Source organism: Cryptomeria japonica, unplaced genomic scaffold (genome assembly GCF_030272615.1).
Source record: "Cryptomeria japonica unplaced genomic scaffold, Sugi_1.0 HiC_scaffold_974, whole genome shotgun sequence".
NCBI lineage: Eukaryota > Viridiplantae > Streptophyta > Pinopsida > Cupressales > Cupressaceae > Cryptomeria > Cryptomeria japonica.
This window is the reverse complement of record NW_026729659.1, coordinates 9,946-22,500: the sequence shown is the minus strand read 5'-3', so window position 1 is coordinate 22,500 and position 12,555 is coordinate 9,946. Positions and strand designations below refer to the sequence as shown.

The 12,555-nt window shown below is 62.8% G+C and overlaps 2 non-coding genes across 2 annotated transcripts; both read right to left on the bottom strand.

Moving 5' to 3' along the window:
* Nucleotides 1–3,304: 3,304 nt before the first annotated feature.
* LOC131873005 (5S ribosomal RNA) lies at nt 3,305–3,423 on the bottom strand. The gene has a single exon (XR_009371046.1). It is a non-coding gene; the product is annotated as a 5S ribosomal RNA (ribosomal RNA).
* A 7,743-nt stretch (nt 3,424–11,166) lies between these two features.
* On the bottom strand, nt 11,167–11,285 carry LOC131873000 (5S ribosomal RNA). The gene has a single exon (XR_009371041.1). It is a non-coding gene; the product is annotated as a 5S ribosomal RNA (ribosomal RNA).
* Nucleotides 11,286–12,555: the final 1,270 nt, after the last annotated feature.

Sequence of the window (12,555 nt, the reverse complement as noted above, 5' to 3'; positions counted from 1 at the left end):
CGGCCTGCACGAAGTCGGAGCCCGGTTTGCCCCGGGTGTGCACCTCGGGTGGGCACCTTGGTGCGCATGCCTTGCCTGGGCTGCGCACCAGGGCGGGCTCAAGATGGCACCCGCGTTCCTTTTTTTTCACTATCTTTCAAAACGGAAATTTTAAAATCTCATTTTTTTTTGCCTTTTTCTGGAAATTAGTGAAGGCAGCGCATCAAAGGTGCGCACCTCGCTGCCCACCACGGTGCGCAACGCCGGTGGGCACCCGGGAGTGCTTCGAAGTGTGCTCCAAGGTGCTGCGTGCACGTTGTCGGAGCCCGGTTTGCCCCGGGTGCGCACCTCGCGTGCACCTTCGTCGGGGTGGGCACCTTGGCTGGGTTTGCCCCGGCTGCGCTCCGAAGCGGGGTTATTGGAGCGCCGCCTCTTTTTTTGTCGGAGCGTTTGGTGGGGTTTCTCGCATTGGCTCTTCCGAGGCCCGGTTGCCACCCTGGCGCGCACGAAGTCGGAAGTAGGGTTAATTGCCCGGGTGCGCACCTTTGCCAGGGTGGGCACCTTACCTGGGCTGCGCACCAGGGCGGGCTCAAGATGGCACGCGCGTTCCGTTTTTTTCACTATCTTTCAAAACGGAAATTTTAAAATCTCCTTTTTTTTTTGCCTTTTCTGGAAATTAGTGAAGGCAGCGCATCAAAGGTGCGCACCTCGCTGCCCACCTTGGTGTGCTCTGAGGTGCGCACCCGGGAGCGCTACGAAGTGTGCTCCAAGGTGCGGCGTGCACGTTGTCGGAGCCCGGTTTGCCCCGGGTGCGCACCTCGCCTGCACCTTGGCCGGGGTGGGCACCTTGGCTGGGTTTGCCCAGGGTGCGCTCCGAAGCGGGGTTACTGGAGCGCCCCCTCTTTTTTTGTCAGAGCGTTTGGTGGGGTTTCTCGCATTGGCTCTTCCCAGGCCCGGTTGTTGGGTGCGCTCCCACCCTGGCGCGCGCGAAGTTGGAAGTTGGGTTAATTGCCCGGGCGCGCACCTTCGCCAGGGTGGGCACCTTGGTGCGCACACCTTGGCTGGGCTGCGCACCAGGGCGGGCTCAAGATGGCACCAGCATTCCCTTTTTCTCACTATCTTTCAAAACGGAAATTTTAAAATCTCGTTTTTTTTTTGCCTTTTATGGAAATTAGTGAAGGCATCGCATCAAAGGTGCGCACCTCGCTGCCCACCTTGGTGTGCTCCGAGGTGCCCACCACGGTGCGCAACGCCGGTGCGAACCCGGGAGCGCCCCGATGTGTGCTCCAAGGTGCGGCGTGCACGAAGTCGGACCCCGGTTTGCCCCGGGTGCGCACCTCACGTGCACCTTGGTGCGCACACCTTGGCTGGGTTGCGCGGCCTGGTGGGCACCATGGTGCGCACCAAGGAGCGCTCCGAAGTGTGCTCCAAGGTGCGGCGTGCACGAAGTCGGAGCCCGGTTTGCCCCGGGTACGCACCTTCGCCGGGGTGGGCACCTCGGCTGGGTTGCGCGCCCTGGTGCGCACCAAGGAGCGCTCCGAAGTGTGCTCCAAGGTGCGGCGTGCACGAAGTCGGAGCCCGGTTTGCCCCGGGTGCGCACCTCGCGTGCACCTTCGGCGGGGTTGCGCGCCCTGGTGGGCACCATGGTGCGCACCAAGGAGCGCTCCGAAGTGTGCTCCAAGGTGCGGCGTGCACGAAGTCGGAGCCCGGTTTGCCCCGGGTGCGCACCTCGCGTGCACCTTCGGCGGGGTTGCGCGCCCTGGTGGGCACCATGGTGCGCACCAAGGAGCGCTCCGAAGTGTGCTCCAAGGTGCGGCGTGCACGAAGTCGGAGCCCGGTTTGCCCCGGGTGCGCACCTCGCGTGCACCTTCGCCGCGGTGGGCACCATGGCGTGCACGAAGTCGGAGCCCGGTTTGCCCCGGGTGCGCACCTCGCGTGCACCTTCGCCGGGGTGGGCACCTCGGCTGGGTTGCGCGCCCTGGTGCGCACCAAGGAGCGCTCCGAAGTGTGCTCCAAGGTGCGGCGTGCACGAAGTCGGAGCCCGGTTTGCCCCGGGTGCGCACCTCGCGTGCACCTTCGCCAGGGTGGGCACCTCGGTGCGCACACCTTCTCAATGTTTTCTTGCCTTTTCTGGAAATTGGTGAAGGCAGCGCATCAAAGGTGCGCACCTCGGTGTGCTCCGAGGTGCGAACCCGAGAGCGCTCCGAGGTGCCCACGAAGTCGAAAGTCGGGTTAATTGCATTGTTTTCCCCGGGTGCGCTCCGAGGTGCGCAACATCGGCGCGCACCAAGGAGGGCTCCGAAGTGTGCTCCAAGGTGCGCACGATGGCGTGCACCTCTGGTGCGCACGATTCGGAGCTCGGTTTGACCGGGGTGCGCACACCTTGGCTGGGTTGCGCACCTTTTGTGCGCTCCAAGGTGCGCACGAAGTCGGAGCTCGGTTTGCCCCGGGTGCGCACCTTCGCCAGGGTGCGCACCTTGATGCGCACGCCTTGGCTGGGCTGCGCACCTTGGTGGGCGCCATGGTGCGCACCTTTCGTGCGCTCCAAGGTGCGCACGAAGTCGGAGCTCGGTTTGCCCCGGGTGCGCACCTTGGTGGGCGCCATGGTGCACTCCGAGGTGCCCAAGATTGGTGCGCACCAAGGAGCGCTCCGAAGTGCGCTCCAAGGTGCGCGCAAAGTCGAAAGTTGGGTTAATTGTCCGGTTTGCCTCGGGTGCGCACCTTGCGTGCACCTTCGCCAGGGTGGGCGCCTTGGTGCGCACACCTTGGCTGGGCTGCGCACACCTTGGCACCCGCGTTTCCTTCATTTTAAATTTTTTTTTTTTACAATCTCTCAAGTGGGAAATTCTATAATCTCAACTTTTTTTGCCTTTTCAGGAAACTTTTGAATGGAGCGCATCATTGGTGCGCTCCGAAGTGTGCTCCAAAGCTCTCTCCAGCTGCGTGCACCTGCCCCGGCCGCGCACCCGGCCCCGCCCAGCTTCGCTCACCTGTCCCGGGCGTCTGGTGCGGAACCTTAGAGTAAGAAACATCACCGTGCACCTTGGCCAACGTGCGCGACTCGACCGAGCGCGCACTGGCCGAGGTGCACACCGATTTCACCTGGGTGCGCGCGCAGCACCTCGGGCGCACCGGGGTGCGCGCACAACGCCCGGGTTGCACCGTGGCCTGTGTGCTCGGGGCGCCTCGGGTGCGCGCTCGGTGTCGCCCCCGCGCGCGCGGTAGTGCGGGCAGCGCACCCCGGCCCGGCCCGGCCCCGACGAGAACGCAAACGGGCAAAAGGTTTATTCAAATAGCATTGCGATGCCCGGCGAAAAACTAAAAAAGGGTGCAACACCGGGACTTCCCGGGAGGTCACCCATCCCAGTACTACTTCGGCCCAAGCGCGCTTAACTGCGGAGTTCTGATGGGATCCGGTGCACTAACGCTGGTATGATCGCACCCGTTATGAGCTTGTCGCAGTGTGTACTTAGCAAACCGCGACCCACGTGCGAATCCACCCCGGCCACCCACCCCCGTCGAGGTGCACACCCTCCCTCGCGAAGTGCGCCCCGTTCGCCAAGTGTGAGCCCTGCCCGGGTGCGCGCACCTTGCTAGGGCGTCGGGTGTGCACCCGGCCCGGCCTACGTGCGTGCACCTGTAGGGGGCGTCGTGTGCGTGCAGTGTCCCGTCTGCAACGCGGTGCCCACACACCACCTCGGGCGCAACGACCTGCGCTCACATGTGGGCCGAGTGCACCTTGGTGCATGTTCGGGGCGCCTCGGGTGCACGCTCGATCTTGCCCCGGTGCACCAAGGCGCTCGGTTTGCCCCGGGTGCGCACTTGGTGCAAGGTGGGCACCCAAAATAGGGATCAAGCACCAAAACACAAGTTTCGGGATGCAAAATGGGACCCAAGGACCACAAATGCGTTCCAAGACCCATGATGGGTCCACGAGAACAAAAATGTGTTCCGAGACTTAATAAACAAATATTGGGTTTTAGGAGAAGAAACATGCTCTGATGCCCAAAACGAGAATCGACCCCGAAAAGGCCACAGGCCAAAAGTGGGATGCGAGACAAAAAAAAATGGGACCCGAGGACCAAAATTGGGTTCCCAGGTCGAAGACAGGGCAACCGGACAAGAAACGACCTCTAAGGCTCGAAATGAGTCCCGACGACTAAAACTTGACAAGAAGCACCCATCAGGCACCCAACTCGACACCCATGGGATGCCGACCCACCCGGGCTTCCACCTAGCACACCTTGGCACCCACCCACCCTCGCACCCAACCTCGCACCCAACTTAGCACCTTTGAACCCACATTGGCACTCACCCTGACCCTGGCACCTTGGAACCCACATTGGCACTCACCTTGACCCTGGCACCCACCTTTGCACTCACCTTGGGACCCACCCTGGCTCCCACCTCGGCACCCACCCAGACACCCACCTTGGTTCCTTGGCACCCACCTTGGATCCTTGGCACCCACCCCGACACCCACCTTGGCACGCAACTTGGCTACTTGCCACCCACCTTGGCTCCTTGACGCCCACCCCGACAACCACCCCGTGACCTACCCTGGCTAGGGTTGGTGCACACCCACCCTGGTGCCCACCTTGGCACCCACCCTATGACCCACCTTGGCACGCACCTTAGTACCCACCCCGTTACCCACCCTAGGACCCACCCCGTGACCCACCTTGGCCAGGGTGGGTGCCTTGGTGCGCACAACTTGCCTGGGCTGCACACCAGGGCGGGCTCAAGATGGCACCCGCGTTCCGTTTTTTTCACTATCTTTCAAAACGGAAATTTTAAAATCTCATTTTTTTCTTTTTTTTGCCTTTTCTGGAAATTAGTGAAGGCAGCGCATCAAAGGTGCGCAATGCTGGTGCGAACCCGGGAGCGCTCCGATGTGTGCTCCAAGGTGCGGCGTGCACGAAGTCCGAGCCCGGTTTGCCCCGGGTGCGCACCTCGCGTGCACCTTCGCCGGGGTGAGCACCTTGGCTGGGTTGCGCGCCCTGGTGCGTACCAAGGAGCGCTCTGAAGTGTGCTCCAAGGTGCGGCGTGCACGAAGTCGGAGCCCGGTTTGCCCCGGGTGTGCACCTCGGGTGCGCACCTCGCGTGCACCTTCGCTGCGGTGGGCACCTTGGCTGGGTTGCGCGCCTTGGTGGGCACCATGCAGTGCACGAAGTCGGAGCCCGGTTTGCCCCGGGCGCGCACCTCCGCCAGGGTGGGCACCTTGGTGCGCACAACTTGCCTGGGCTGCGCATCAGGAAGGGCTCAAGATGGCACCCGCGTTCCGTTTTTTTCACTATCTTTCAGAACGGAAATTTTAAAATATCGTTTTTTTTTGCCTTTTCTGGAAATTAGTGAAGGCAGCGCATCAAAGGTGCGCAACGCTGGTGCGAACCTGGGAGCGCTCCGATGTGTGCTCCAAGGTGCGGCGTGCACGAAGTCGGAGCCCGGTTTGCCTCGGGTGCGCCCTGGTGGGCACCATGGTGCGCACCAAGGAGCGCTCCGAAGTGTGCTCCAAGGTGCGGCCTGCACGAAGTCGGAGCCCGGTTTGCCCCGGGTGTGCACCTCGGGTGGGCACCTTGGTGCGCATGCCTTGCCTGGGCTGCGCACCAGGGCGGGCTCAAGATGGCACCCGCGTTCCTTTTTTTTCACTATCTTTCAAAACGGAAATTTTAAAATCTCATTTTTTTTTGCCTTTTTCTGGAAATTAGTGAAGGCAGCGCATCAAAGGTGCGCACCTCGCTGCCCACCACGGTGCGCAACGCCGGTGGGCACCCGGGAGTGCTTCGAAGTGTGCTCCAAGGTGCTGCGTGCACGTTGTCGGAGCCCGGTTTGCCCCGGGTGCGCACCTCGCGTGCACCTTCGTCGGGGTGGGCACCTTGGCTTGGTTTGCCCCGGCTGCGCTCCGAAGCGGGGTTATTGGAGCGCCGCCTCTTTTTTTGTCGGAGCGTTTGGTGGGGTTTCTCGCATTGGCTCTTCCGAGGCCCGGTTGCCACCCTGGCGCGCACGAAGTCGGAAGTAGGGTTAATTGCCCGGGTGCGCACCTTTGCCAGGGTGGCACCTTACCTGGGCTGCGCACCAGGGCGGGCTCAAGATGGCACGCGCGTTCCGTTTTTTTCACTATCTTTCAAAACGGAAATTTTAAAATCTCCTTTTTTTTTTGCCTTTTCTGGAAATTAGTGAAGGCAGCGCATCAAAGGTGCGCACCTCGCTGCCCACCTTGGTGTGCTCTGAGGTGCGCACCCGGGAGCGCTACGAAGTGTGCTCCAAGGTGCGGCGTGCACGTTGTCGGAGCCCGGTTTGCCCCGGGTGCGCACCTCGCCTGCACCTTGGCCGGGGTGGGCACCTTGGCTGGGTTTGCCCAGGGTGCGCTCCGAAGCGGGGTTACTGGAGCGCCCCCTCTTTTTTTGTCAGAGAGTTTGGTGGGGTTTCTCGCATTGGCTCTTCCCAGGCCCGGTTGTTGGGTGCGCTCCCACCCTGGCGCGCGCGAAGTTGGAAGTTGGGTTAATTGCCCGGGCGCACACCTTCGCCAGGGTGGGCACCTTGGTGCGCAAACCTTGGCTGGGCTGCGCACCAGGGCGGGCTCAAGATGGCACCAGCATTCCCTTTTTCTCACTATCTTTCAAAACGGAAATTTTAAAATCTCGTTTTTTTTTTGCCTTTTATGGAAATTAGTGAAGGCATCGCATCAAAGGTGCGCACCTCGCTGCCCACCTTGGTGTGCTCCGAGGTGCCCACCACGGTGCGCAACGCCGGTGCGAACCCGGGAGCGCCCCGATGTGTGCTCCAAGGTGCGGCGTGCACGAAGTCGGACCCCGGTTTGCCCCGGGTGCGCACCTCGCGTGCACCTTGGTGCGCACACCTTGGCTGGGTTGCGCGGCCTGGTGGGCACCATGGTGCGCACCAAGGAGCGCTCCGAAGTGTGCTCCAAGGTGCGGCGTGCACGAAGTCGGAGCCCGGTTTGCCCCGGGTGCGCACCTTCGCCGCGGTGGGCACCATGGCGTGCACGAAGTCGGAGCCCGGTTTGCCCCGGGTGCGCACCTCGCGTGCACCTTCGCCGGGGTGGGCACCTCGGCTGGGTTGCGCGCCCTGGTGCGCACCAAGGAGCGCTCTGAAGTGTGCTCCAAGGTGCGGCGTGCACGAAGTCGGAGCCCGGTTTGCCCCGGGTGTGCACCTCGGGTGCGCACCTCGCGTGCACCTTCGCTGCGGTGGGCACCTTGGCTGGGTTGCGCGCCTTGGTGGGCACCATGCAGTGCACGAAGTCGGAGCCCGGATTGCCCCGGGCGCGCACCTCCGCCAGGGTGGGCACCTTGGTGCGCACAACTTGCCTGGGCTGCGCACCAGGAAGGGCTCAAGATGGCACCCGCGTTCCGTTTTTTTCACTATCTTTCAGAACGGAAATTTTAAAATCTCGTTTTTTTTTGCCTTTTCTTGAAATTAGTGAAGGCAGCGCATCAAAGGTGCGCAACGCTGGTGCGAACCTGGGAGCGCTCCGATGTGTGCTCCAAGGTGCGGCGTGCACGAAGTCGGACCCCGGTTTGCCCCGGGTGCGCACCTCGCGTGCACCTTGGTGCGCACACCTTGGCTGGGTTGCGCGCCCTGGTGGGCACCATGGTGCGCACCAAGGAGCGCTCCGAAGTGTGCTCCAAGGTGCGGCGTGCACGAAGTCGGAGCCCGGTTTGCCCCGGGTGCGCACCTCGCGTGCACCTTCGCCGCGGTGGGCACCATGGCGTGCACGAAGTCGGAGCCCGGTTTGCCCCGGGTGCGCACCTCGCGTGCACCTTCGCCGGGGTGGGCACCTTGGTGTGCAGACCTTGGCTGGGTTGCGCGCCCTGGTGGGCACCATGGTGCGCACCAAGGAGCGCTCCGAAGTGTGCTCCAAGGTGCGGCCTGCACGAAGTCGGAGCCCGGTTTGCCCCGGGTGTGCACCTCGGGTGGGCACCTTGGTGCGCATGCCTTGCCTGGGCTGCGCACCAGGGCGGGCTCAAGATGGCACCCGCGTTCCTTTTTTTTCACTATCTTTCAAAACGGAAATTTTAAAATCTCATTTTTTTTTGCCTTTTTCTGGAAATTAGTGAAGGCAGCGCATCAAAGGTGCGCACCTCGCTGCCCACCACGGTGCGCAACGCCGGTGGGCACCCGGGAGTGCTTCGAAGTGTGCTCCAAGGTGCTGCGTGCACGTTGTCGGAGCCCGGTTTGCCCCGGGTGCGCACCTCGCGTGCACCTTCGTCGGGGTGGGCACCTTGGCTGGGTTTGCCCCGGCTGCGCTCCGAAGCGGGGTTATTGGAGCGCCGCCTCTTTTTTTGTCGGAGCGTTTGGTGGGGTTTCTCGCATTGGCTCTTCCGAGGCCCGGTTGCCACCCTGGCGCGCACGAAGTCGGAAGTAGGGTTAATTGCCCGGGTGCGCACCTTTGCCAGGGTGGGCACCTTACCTGGGCTGCGCACCAGGGCGGGCTCAAGATGGCACGCGCGTTCCGTTTTTTTCACTATCTTTCAAAACGGAAATTTTAAAATCTCCTTTTTTTTTTGCCTTTTCTGGAAATTAGTGAAGGCAGCGCATCAAAGGTGCGCACCTCGCTGCCCACCTTGGTGTGCTCTGAGGTGCGCACCCGGGAGCGCTACGAAGTGTGCTCCAAGGTGCGGCGTGCACGTTGTCGGAGCCCGGTTTGCCCCGGGTGCGCACCTCGCCTGCACCTTGGCCGGGGTGGGCACCTTGGCTGGGTTTGCCCAGGGTGCGCTCCGAAGCGGGGTTACTGGAGCGCCCCCTCTTTTTTTGTCAGAGCGTTTGGTGGGGTTTCTCGCATTGGCTCTTCCCAGGCCCGGTTGTTGGGTGCGCTCCCACCCTGGCGCGCGCGAAGTTGGAAGTTGGGTTAATTGCCCGGGCGCGCACCTTCGCCAGGGTGGGCACCTTGGTGCGCACACCTTGGCTGGGCTGCGCACCAGGGCGGGCTCAAGATGGCACCAGCATTCCCTTTTTCTCACTATCTTTCAAAACGGAAATTTTAAAATCTCGTTTTTTTTTTGCCTTTTATGGAAATTAGTGAAGGCATCGCATCAAAGGTGCGCACCTCGCTGCCCACCTTGGTGTGCTCCGAGGTGCCCACCACGGTGCGCAACGCCGGTGCGAACCCGGGAGCGCCCCGATGTGTGCTCCAAGGTGCGGCGTGCACGAAGTCGGACCCCGGTTTGCCCCGGGTGCGCACCTCGCGTGCACCTTGGTGCGCACACCTTGGCTGGGTTGCGCGGCCTGGTGGGCACCATGGTGCGCACCAAGGAGCGCTCCGAAGTGTGCTCCAAGGTGCGGCGTGCACGAAGTCGGAGCCCGGTTTGCCCCGGGTACGCACCTTCGCCGGGGTGGGCACCTCGGCTGGGTTGCGCGCCCTGGTGCGCACCAAGGAGCGCTCCGAAGTGTGCTCCAAGGTGCGGCGTGCACGAAGTCGGAGCCCGGTTTGCCCCGGGTGCGCACCTCGCGTGCACCTTCGGTGGGGTTGCGCGCCCTGGTGGGCACCATGGTGCGCACCAAGGAGCGCTCCGAAGTGTGCTCCAAGGTGCGGCGTGCACGAAGTCGGAGCCCGGTTTGCCCCGGGTGCGCACCTCGCGTGCACCTTCGGCGGGGTTGCGCGCCCTGGTGGGCACCATGGTGCGCACCAAGGAGCGCTCCGAAGTGTGCTCCAAGGTGCGGCGTGCACGAAGTCGGAGCCCGGTTTGCCCCGGGTGCGCACCTCGCGTGCACCTTCGCCGCGGTGGGCACCATGGCGTGCACGAAGTCGGAGCCCGGTTTGCCCCGGGTGCGCACCTCGCGTGCACCTTCGCCGGGGTGGGCACCTCGGCTGGGTTGCGCGCCCTGGTGCGCACCAAGGAGCGCTCCGAAGTGTGCTCCAAGGTGCGGCGTGCACGAAGTCGGAGCCCGGTTTGCCCCGGGTGCGCACCTCGCGTGCACCTTCGCCAGGGTGGGCACCTCGGTGCGCACACCTTCTCAATGTTTTCTTGCCTTTTCTGGAAATTGGTGAAGGCAGCGCATCAAAGGTGCGCACCTCGGTGTGCTCCGAGGTGCGAACCCGAGAGCGCTCCGAGGTGCCCACGAAGTCGAAAGTCGGGTTAATTGCATTGTTTTCCCCGGGTGCGCTCCGAGGTGCGCAACATCGGCGCGCACCAAGGAGGGCTCCGAAGTGTGCTCCAAGGTGCGCACGATGGCGTGCACCTCTGGTGCGCACGATTCGGAGCTCGGTTTGACCGGGGTGCGCACACCTTGGCTGGGTTGCGCACCTTTTGTGCGCTCCAAGGTGCGCACGAAGTCGGAGCTCGGTTTGCCCCGGGTGCGCACCTTCGCCAGGGTGCGCACCTTGATGCGCACGCCTTGGCTGGGCTGCGCACCTTGGTGGGCGCCATGGTGCGCACCTTTCGTGCGCTCCAAGGTGCGCACGAAGTCGGAGCTCGGTTTGCCCCGGGTGCGCACCTTGGTGGGCGCCATGGTGCACTCCGAGGTGCCCAAGATTGGTGCGCACCAAGGAGCGCTCCGAAGTGCGCTCCAAGGTGCGCGCGAAGTCGAAAGTTGGGTTAATTGTCCGGTTTGCCTCGGGTGCGCACCTTGCGTGCACCTTCGCCAGGGTGGGCGCCTTGGTGCGCACACCTTGGCTGGGCTGCGCACACCTTGGCACCCGCGTTTCCTTCATTTTAAATTTTTTTTTTTTACAATCTCTCAAGTGGGAAATTCTATAATCTCAACTTTTTTTGCCTTTTCAGGAAACTTTTGAATGGAGCGCATCATTGGTGCGCTCCGAAGTGTGCTCCAAAGCTCTCTCCAGCTGCGTGCACCTGCCCCGGCCGCGCACCCGGCCCCGCCCAGCTTCGCTCACCTGTCCCGGGCGTCTGGTGCGGAACCTTAGAGTAAGAAACATCACCGTGCACCTTGGCCAACGTGCGCGACTCGACCGAGCGCGCACTGGCCGAGGTGCACACCGATTTCACCTGGGTGCGCGCGCAGCACCTCGGGCGCACCGGGGTGCGCGCACAACGCCCGGGTTGCACCGTGGCCTGTGTGCTCGGGGCGCCTCGGGTGCGCGCTCGGTGTCGCCCCCGCGCGCGCGGTAGTGCGGGCAGCGCACCCCGGCCCGGCCCGGCCCCGACGAGAACGCAAACGGGCAAAAGGTTTATTCAAATAGCATTGCGACGCCCGGCGAAAAACTAAAAAAGGGTGCAACACCGGGACTTCCCGGGAGGTCACCCATCCCAGTACTACTCCGGCCCAAGCGCGCTTAACTGCGGAGTTCTGATGGGATCCGGTGCACTAACGCTGGTATGATCGCACCCGTTATGAGCTTGTCGCAGTGTGTACTTAGCAAACCGCGACCCACGTGCGAATCCACCCCGGCCACCCACCCCCGTCGAGGTGCACACCCTCCCTCGCGAAGTGCGCCCCGTTCGCCAAGTGTGAGCCCTGCCCGGGTGCGCGCACCTTGCTAGGGCGTCGGGTGTGCACCCGGCCCGGCCTACGTGCGTGCACCTGTAGGGGGCGTCGTGTGCGTGCAGTGTCCCGTCTGCAACGCGGTGCCCACACACCACCTCGGGCGCAACGACCTGCGCTCACATGTGGGCCGAGTGCACCTTGGTGCATGTTCGGGGCGCCTCGGGTGCACGCTCGATCTTGCCCCGGTGCACCAAGGCGCTCGGTTTGCCCCGGGTGCGCACTTGGTGCAAGGTGGGCACCCAAAATAGGGATCAAGCACCAAAACACAAGTTTCGGGATGCAAAATGGGACCCAAGGACCACAAATGCGTTCCAAGACCCATGATGGGTCCACGAGAACAAAAATGTGTTCCGAGACTTAATAAACAAATATTGGGTTTTAGGAGAAGAAACATGCTCTGATGCCCAAAACGAGAATCGACCCCGAAAAGGCCACAGGCCAAAAGTGGGATGCGAGACAAAAAAAAATGGGACCCGAGGACCAAAATTGGGTTCCCAGGTCGAAGACAGGGCAACCGGACAAGAAACGACCTCTAAGGCTCGAAATGAGTCCCGACGACTAAAACTTGACAAGAAGCACCCATCAGGCACCCAACTCGACACCCATGGGATGCCGACCCACCCGGGCTTCCACCTAGCACACCTTGGCACCCACCCACCCTCGCACCCAACCTCGCACCCAACTTAGCACCTTTGAACCCACATTGGCACTCACCCTGACCCTGGCACCTTGGAACCCACATTGGCACTCACCTTGACCCTGGCACCCACCTTTGCACTCACCTTGGGACCCACCCTGGCTCCCACCTCGGCACCCACCCAGACACCCACCTTGGTTCCTTGGCACCCACCTTGGATCCTTGGCACCCACCCCGACACCCACCTTGGCACGCAACTTGGCTACTTGCCACCCACCTTGGCTCCTTGACGCCCACCCCGACAACCACCCCGTGACCTACCCTGGCTAGGGTTGGTGCACACCCACCCTGGTGCCCACCTTGGCACCCACCCTATGACCCACCTTGGCACGCACCTTAGTACCCACCCCGTTACCCACCCTAGGACCCACCCCGTGACCCACCTTGGCCAGGGTGGGTGCCTTGGTGCGCACAAC